Source organism: Vigna umbellata, chromosome 10, assembly GCF_029865625.1.
Source record: "Vigna umbellata cultivar VRB3 chromosome 10, Vumbellata_1.0, whole genome shotgun sequence".
In the NCBI taxonomy this organism is placed as follows: domain Eukaryota; kingdom Viridiplantae; phylum Streptophyta; class Magnoliopsida; order Fabales; family Fabaceae; genus Vigna; species Vigna umbellata.
Genome location: NC_142174.1, coordinates 22,572,114 through 22,580,567, shown reverse-complemented (window position 1 = coordinate 22,580,567; position 8,454 = coordinate 22,572,114). Strand labels below are relative to the sequence as shown.

Below are 8,454 nucleotides of genomic sequence, written 5' to 3'. Positions count from 1 at the left end.
TATAAAAAGTAAAATTACAAAAGGAAGACTAAGCCAAGTAGGATTCCATCATGAATAATTCCTAAGAAAACAAGACATTGTAAACTAGTGATTAGGTGTAGGCTTTCTTCACCAAGACATTGGGTTTAAGGTAAATTAGAAAGTGGCATTAACATTAATGAAGAAGTTGAATTCTTGAATACATGAGAGTGCATAGGATGAATTGAAAACCCCCAACAACATCATCATCATATATTTCAATCACACTTTGCTTCATTTGATCCAATTGATCAATACATGCATTCATATTTACTTTTCAGCATTTGCATTCAAACTACAAGAATTTGTTCTTACAAGTCTTAATTAATCAACAAATCAAATAACTATTTAGGTCGTGAGTCCATAACTGTTTAGGCCGTGAGTCCTTTGGGAATTTGTCTTACCATTTATTATTACTTGATATGATTTAGTTACACTTGTCGAGGGTTAACAAGTTTTTGGCGCCGTTGTTGGGGACTCGTGGTTTAACTATTCTATTTGTGTGATTATTGATTAACTTTGACTTGATTTTTTTTTTAATTTTTATCTTTCTATCTTTTTGTTTTTATCTTTATCTTTTTATCTTTTTAGTTTATCTTTTGATCTTTTAGTTTTTATTTTTTATCTTCTGATCTTTTGTTCTTAATCTTTATCTTTCTATCTTTTTAATTTATCTTTTCTCTCTTTTTGTGCTAACAATTTTTTCTAGGGACTTGTTTCCTTGTGTACGCAGGGTACAATTCGGACTAGAAGCAAGAAAACTTCGAAACCTCTTCTTGAAGGATTGGACGAAAGTAAAAGGAGAAGGAGGATTGGAACTTCTAGAGAACTATTTCCTTCTCCGGAAACACTTCTACAACCCTCACCACAAAGGTCGAACCAAGGCATTGAAGATATGGCCGGAGAGAACAATGGTAGACGTACTCTGGCGGATTACACCAATGTTATTGGCCCTCATCACTTTAATAGCATTGCTAGGCCGAGGGTTAATGCTGCAAACATGGAGGTGAAACCGACATTGATACAATTAGTCAAGTGCAACCAATTAAATGGGCTATCACATGAAAGTCCATATGAACATCTCACCACATTCAATGAGATTTGTCGCACTGTAAAGATCAATGGAGTGTCGGATGAAGCAATCAAGCTTAGTTTGTTTCCTTTCTCATTGGGAGGCAATGCTAAGTTATGGTTGAATTCTTTTCCAAAGGAAAGCTTTACTGAATGGGAAGTCGTGGTTTCAAAGTTCTTAAACAAGTACTTCCCACAATCTAAAATCAACAAAGGGAAGCAAGAGATCTCTTCTTTTAGACAAGGCATGGAGGACACACTAGGTCAAGCATAGGATAGATACAAGAGCTTGTTGAGAAAGACGCCCTCTCATGGCTTTGACGAAGCAATAGTAGTCATTCTTTTCCTTGGAGGTGTTGGTTCACAAACCAAGTTGATGTTACATGCCTCAGCTAGAGCAAATATTAAATGGAAGACTCTAGAGGAAGCAACTGAGTTGATAGAGAATATGGCTACTAATGATAACGAGTTGCACTGTGAGATAGGGGCTTCAATTCAACATATGGGAGTTCTACAATTGCAATCTCAAGAAGCCTTGCTTGCACAAAATAAGATCATCTCTCAGCTATTGGAAGAAGTGACAAAGAAGCTATCTTTATTACCTCAAGAGATATATGATATTTCAATGCTTCAAAGGCAGCAGAAACAGTGGAAGACACAAATTACTCCATATGAGAAAACCAAAAAATTGGAAGATACTTTCCAATAATTCATGAAAATGAGTGTCTCTTATTGTAAGAATGTAGAGGCTTCATTTAACAGTATGAAGATGCACATTGGGCAAATGTTCAACAAGATGGAAGGTTGTGAGAAGGATGCAAAGAGTAATTTGAGTGAAGAGTGTAAAACCATTGTTACTAGAAGTGGTAAAGTGTTAGAGGAAAGAAAAACGAGAGAAAAAAGAGAGAAATGAGAGTGGGAAAGAAATACTTGAGTGGAAAGATAAGATTGAGAGAGACAAAAAGAGAGAAGGGGAAGATGAAAGAAAAAAGAAAAAGAAAGGGAGAGAGGAGAGAGAGAAAAAGAAAAAATAGTTGAACAACCCCTTCCTTATCCAAAGACTTATTCAAGGAAGGAGAAGGAAAAACAGTTGTAGAGGTTCATGGAGATGTTTAAAACACTGGAGATTACCATTCCTTTTTCTGAAGCATTGCAACAGATGACATCCTATGCAAAAATTTTGAAGGAACTCCTTACAAAGAAACGAGATAACATTGAAAAGGAGACCATTGAAGTGCAAGGTAACTGCAGTGTAATCATACAACAATTACCTCCTAAGTTTAAAGATTTAGGGAGCTTCACTATTCCCTACACCATAGGAGATTGGAAGTTGGAAGGGCATTGATTAATTTAGGAGCTAGCATTAATTTGATGTTGCTTTCTATGTTCAAAAGAATTGAGGGGTTGGAACTCAAACCCACGCGAATGGTACTCCAATTGGCGGATAGGTCTCTTAAATATCCTTATGGGGTAGTGATAACAATTGGAAAACTATTATTTTTATACTTAAATTTGACCTTAAAGACAACCTTTATGATTTAGAAACTAGCTTGAAATCATGTTTTTGTTGAAGTTTTGGAAATAAGAGAGTTGGACAGGTTTTACGCTTGATTTCCTTGTTTTTGTAGGTTTTTAAGATGAATTGAGTGAAAGAAGTAAAGGAGAGTTGGATTCATAAAAGGAAGAAAAATTGCATAAAAGGAAGAAGTTGCAAGTACCGCTCAGCGCCATTTACCGCTGAGCGGCACTTTGAAGACCCGTAGTCACCGTTGAGGGGCAAAACTGCAACTGAGGGGCAGAATAGCAGTCACACACTTACCGTTGAGCGGTATTTACCGCTGAGCAGCATTCTTATGGGCTTGGTCTCACTTTTATGTAATTTTTAGAATACTATATAAGGTTTTAGTTAACCTAGGTCAATCATCTTTAGCTGGATCGAAGTAGAAAAACACTCTTTCACCCCTAGGAGGAGGATTTTGGATGCTACAGCTCCTTTTTCACCTTCTAGGGTTTTATCTTTCACTCTTTCATTGTATTTCATCTAGTTTCACCATGAATATGGTGAACTAAACCTTTATTGTTGTTGGGGGGAATCAATGTAATCCTTTGAAGCTCTTATGTATTGAATTTGTTCTTCAAGATCTTTTTTAAGATACATGCTTTCTTTTATTAATTGTTAGGGTTTTCCTCTTTCCTCAAAGCATGCATTGTTTAACTCATTCGATGTCATGATTATTGATTTTGTCGATATGGACAAATACGGGGAAATCTAGATCTGGGGAATCTCTCCCAATAGTAGTATACACCTAGACATACAAGTATGATGGTTGGTTGCCTTTAAGCTTCTGTGTTGTGTAATTGACCGAATCGTATCAAGTAAGAAAACTAGGTAAGACCAAGTATCGTTTTCCCAAAGGACTCACGGCCTAGTTAGCTATATGATTTGTTGATTATTTAAGACTTGTTAACAATTGATTGTAGGGTTTAAATGCAAAAGACAGTAATTAAACTTGTATGCATGAATTTGATCAATGGAAAAGAGGAAAACAAACACTTTAATGAATTAGATGGATGAGTATGTTGTTGGGGTTATCAATTTCATCTTATCCACTCTCATATACTTTTAGGAATTCATCATTCTTTTCATCAATTGCTAATGCCACTCTCTAAATCACCTTGCAAGAAGGCATATCCTTAATTACGAGTTCATACAATTCCTAACATTCCTAGTAATTAGTTCTGAAGTGCAGGAGCTTAAAGGCAACCAATATGCTATTGGGAGAAATTCCCCGGATCTAGATTTCCCCGTACGTTTCTATATCGACAAAATCAATAATCATGGTAATGAATGAGTTAAATAAAGCAAGCATTAAGCAAAGAGGAAAATCCCTAACTAAAGATGAAAGAAAGCATGTATCTTAATATAAGATGTTAAAACAAATTCCATATATGAGAGTTTCACAAGACTACATTCATTCCCCAACAACAATACAAGGTTTAGTTCACCATATTCATGGTGAAACTAGATGAACAATAATGAAAGAATGAAAGATAGAACCCTAGAAAGATGAGGAGGTAGCCTGAGCATCCAAGATCTTCCTTCAAGGGGTGGAAAAGTGAGTTTTGGCTTCGTCTCAACCAAATATACAAACCCTAGGACGTCCTAAAGCTTATATACTATTCTAAAATTACACAAAATTAGGCCCAAGCCCAAAATAGTGCCGCTCAGCGGTAAACTACTGCTCAGCGGTAAGTGCGTGAGTTGTTTTCCTCCCCTCAGCGGCCTTTTCACCCCTCAGCGGAGCCAGCGCGGGTTTCTAAGCGCCGCTCAGCGGTAAACTGCCGCTGAGCGATAATTACGGCTTTTCCTTTTGCACTTTTTTATGTCTTTTCTGATTCCATCTCTATCCTTCTTCACTTCTTTCACCAAATTCACCTTAAAACCTGCATAAAACACTGAAATCAAGCATAAACTTGTCCAGTTCTCTTATTTCTAAAAATATACCTAAAAGCATGATTTCAAGCTAGTTTCTAAGTGTTAAAGGTTGCTTTTAGTATCAATTTTAAGCATGAAAATAACAGTTTTTCAACTGTTATCAGTAATGCATGAGTAATTGCTAGGGAGACAAGACATTGTAAACTAATGATTATGATTAGGCTTTCTTCACCGAGAGATCGGGTTTAAGGTAATTAAGAAAGTGACATTAACAATTAATAAAGAAAGATGAATTCTTGATTACATGAGAGTGGATAGGATGAAATTGATAAACCCCAACAACATATTCATTCATATATTTCAAAGCACGTGTTCTGTTTCTTCTTACCCATTGATCAATACATGCATTCATATTTACTTTTCAGTATTTTGCATTTAAAATTTACAAGTCTTAGATAATCAATAAATCACATAACTGTCTAGGCCGTGAGTCCTTTGGGAGAACGATACTTGGTCTTACCAGTTTTATTACTTGATACGATTCGGTTACACTTGTCGAGGGTTTAATAAGTTTTTGGCACCGTGGTCGGGGACTTGTGGTTTAACTAGTCTATTTGTGTGATTTTTTATTAACTTTGACTTGATTTGTATATTTTTATATTTTTTATTTATCTTTTTATTTTTGTATCTTTAAGTTTATCTTTTTGTTTTTCTTTTTATCTTTTTTTATTTCTAATTTTATTTATTTTATCTTTCTATCTTCTTTCTTTTTATTTATCTTCTCTATCTCTTTGTGCTAACAATTTTTTCTTGGAACTTGTCTTCTTGTGTATGCAGGAAGCAATTCGGACAAGAAGCAAGAAAAATTCAGAACCTCTTCTTGAAGGCTTGGACAAGAGTAAACGGAGGAGAAGAATTTGTACATCTAGAGAACTATTCACTCCTCCAGAAACACTCTTACAACCTTCACCACAAATGTATAACCAAAACACTGAAAATATGGCAGAGGAAAATAAAAGTAGACGCACTCTTGCAGATTACACCACTGTGGTTGGCCCTCAACACTCTAACAGTATAGGAAGGTCGAGGGTCAATGTTGCAAACATGGAGGTGAAATCGACGTTGATACAGTTGGTTAAGAGCAACCAATTTAATGGGATATCACATGAAAGTCCATATGAACATCTCACCGCTTTCATTGAAATTTGCAACACTATGAGGATTAATGGGGTGCCGGATGAAGCAATCAAGCTTAGTTTGTTTCCTTTCTCATTGGGACGCAATGCTAAGCAATGGTTGAACTCTTTTCCAGAGGATAGTTTCACTGAGTGGAAAGCTATGGTTGCAAATTTTTAAACAATTACTTCCCACAATCTAAAGTCAACAAAGAGAAGCAAAAGATATCTTCTTTAAAATAAGGCATGGAGGAGACATTAGGTCAAGCATGGGATCGGTATAAAAGTTTGTTGAGAAAGACTCCCACGGATGGCTTTGATGAAGCAGCAGTAGTTCTACTTTTCCATGGAGGTCTTGGTTCACAAACCAAGTTGATGTTAGATGCCTCAGCTAAAGGTAATATTAAATGGAAGACTCTAGAGGAAGCAACCGAGTTGATAGAAAATATGGCTACTAATGACAATCAGTTGCACAGTGAAAGAGGAACTCCAATTCAACATAAAGGGTTCTACAATTGCAATCTAGTGATGCCTTGCTCGCTCAGAATAAAATCATAACTCAACAGTTGGAGAATTTAAAACAGACACTTGCACAATTGCCAAAGGAGCTAAAGGGAGTTGCACAGGTTCAACAAATGTGTGAATTATGTGGTGGTGACCATATTAATGGTCAATGCGCTTTTCCAGTGGAGGCTTTGGAAGATGTAAATTTCATGGCCAATCAATTTTCATATCGCCAAGGTAATTACAACCAATGGTGGAAACCTCACCTAAGCATGGGTCAAGGTCAAGGACAAACTGGACAAGTTGGGCAATCAGGGCAATTCAATAGGCCACAGCAGCAACCATCATTATGGCAACAAGTTTCTACACTTAATGAAAGATCAACAAAGTTGGAAGAAACTCTTCAACAATTTATGCAGGTAACTATTTCCAACCACAAGAGCACTAATGCAGCCATTAGAAACTTGAAGATGCAAGTCGGCCAAATAGCTAAGAAGTTGGAATATATGCCTGATAAGAATTTTGGGGTTAATACTGAGGTTAACCCTAAGGAAGAGTGTAAAGTTTTATTAAGTGTGAATCTTGAAAGAGTTGAGTTAGAGCAAAAAGAAGAAAAAGAAGAGAGTAGAGACAAAAGAAGAGAGAAAAGTAGAGGATGAGAGAAAAGAGGAAGAAGAAAAGAGAGAATAGAGAAAGAGAGACCATATGGGCATTGTAAAGATATCTTCAATCAAATGGATGTTGATCTACTTGTGAATGAAGCATGGCAACAATTTTCAGCTTAGGTAAATCATATTAATCAGATCTCCAAAAGAAAAAGATATATAGATGAGGAGATTAATGAATGCAAAGCTGTTAAGAAGAGCTCACTTCCTCCAAAATTAAACGATCCAGGAAGTTTTACCATTCCTTGCGTCATAGGGAAGGAAAAGATAAGGAAAGCCCTACTTGATTTAGGGTCAAGTGTCAATTTGATGCCTTTATCTATACTTAAGCGAATTGGGGATCTTGAAGTCAAGCCAATAGAGATGAATTTGCTAATAGTGGATGGATCTTCAAAGAAGCCTTATGGTGTAGTGGAAGATGTTATGGTTTGTGTAGGCAAACTACAATTCTTGGTGGACTTTGTAGAGATGGAGATGGAGGATGAAAGGGTTCCTTTGATTCTTGGAAGACCGTTTATGAAAACCGCCAAGGTCATCATTGATGTAGATGAAGGAATGATAGTGTTTCAAGACCAAGATGAAAGGGTAATCATTGATGTCTTCAAAGAAGAGCAGCAGGTGCAAAAGGAAAAGACTAGTCATAAAGCTACATGTCAAGATGTAACCATGACTAGTTTTAAAGATGCAAAGTCGGACTTCACAGGTAAAAATTGTTTCTTGTCATAGGTTAGGGAAGAAGAAAAAGATGGCAAAGGAAGGACAATTCATGATAACTTTATGCAAGCACAACCCAAACTTGGTAAACATGTAAGATTCAAAACAAGTTATGGGTTGTGAAAGACTATAAAGAGAATGGAGTGATAGAAATAAAATCTCCATATTCAAGAAGAGTCAAAGTGGTGGACCGGAAGCAGTTGATGAGTTGGTGTGATGATAAAAAGATGAACACCAACATGGAAGATGGAGCTTAAACTTTACTGGGTCAAGCTAATGACATTAAAAGAGCGCTTGCTGGGAGGCAACCTAGTGATTTAAGAACTTTTTTTTTTGGTTCTGTGATGTAATTATGAACTTTTGTTATTTTTGTTTTAGTTATAAATTTTTTACAACGTATAGCATCTACTGATGGATGCTAGGTGGTTAAGTATCTACTGAAGGATACTAGGTTTGTTACACCTACTGATGGGTGTTGGTAAGAAAGATTTGCACCTACTAATGGGTGTTGGTGGATTTTGGGTCAGGCTCGTGACGTTAAACAAGCGCTACCTGGGAGGCAACCAAGATGATTGATTATATTTTTTTGTTTGTTCTGCTGTAGTTGCATAATAGGATTTTGCATGAGTAATCTGAACATGTTATTGCACGGAGTAAGTGAGAGGCATGGGTAGGAGGCACCTAGGTTAAGCTAGGAAGAAGAAGAGCACTTCCTGAAAGTGCCGCTGAGCGGTAGTGTCGCAGATTGGGCTTAGGTTGCCCCTAAGCGGAACCCGAGCCCATTGGGGTATTTTTATACCTTAAGATGCGCCATAGTTTATCTCTTCAGATTTTTCTCTACACACACTCCTACATACTTTTTCAAAAGGTT

The 8,454-nt window shown here is 36.6% G+C and overlaps 1 pseudogene; it reads left to right on the top strand.

Annotated features, from left to right (window-relative positions):
• Positions 1–6,710: 6,710 nt before the first annotated feature.
• Positions 6,711–7,840, top strand: LOC148192193 (uncharacterized; annotated as a pseudogene).
• Positions 7,841–8,454: the final 614 nt, after the last annotated feature.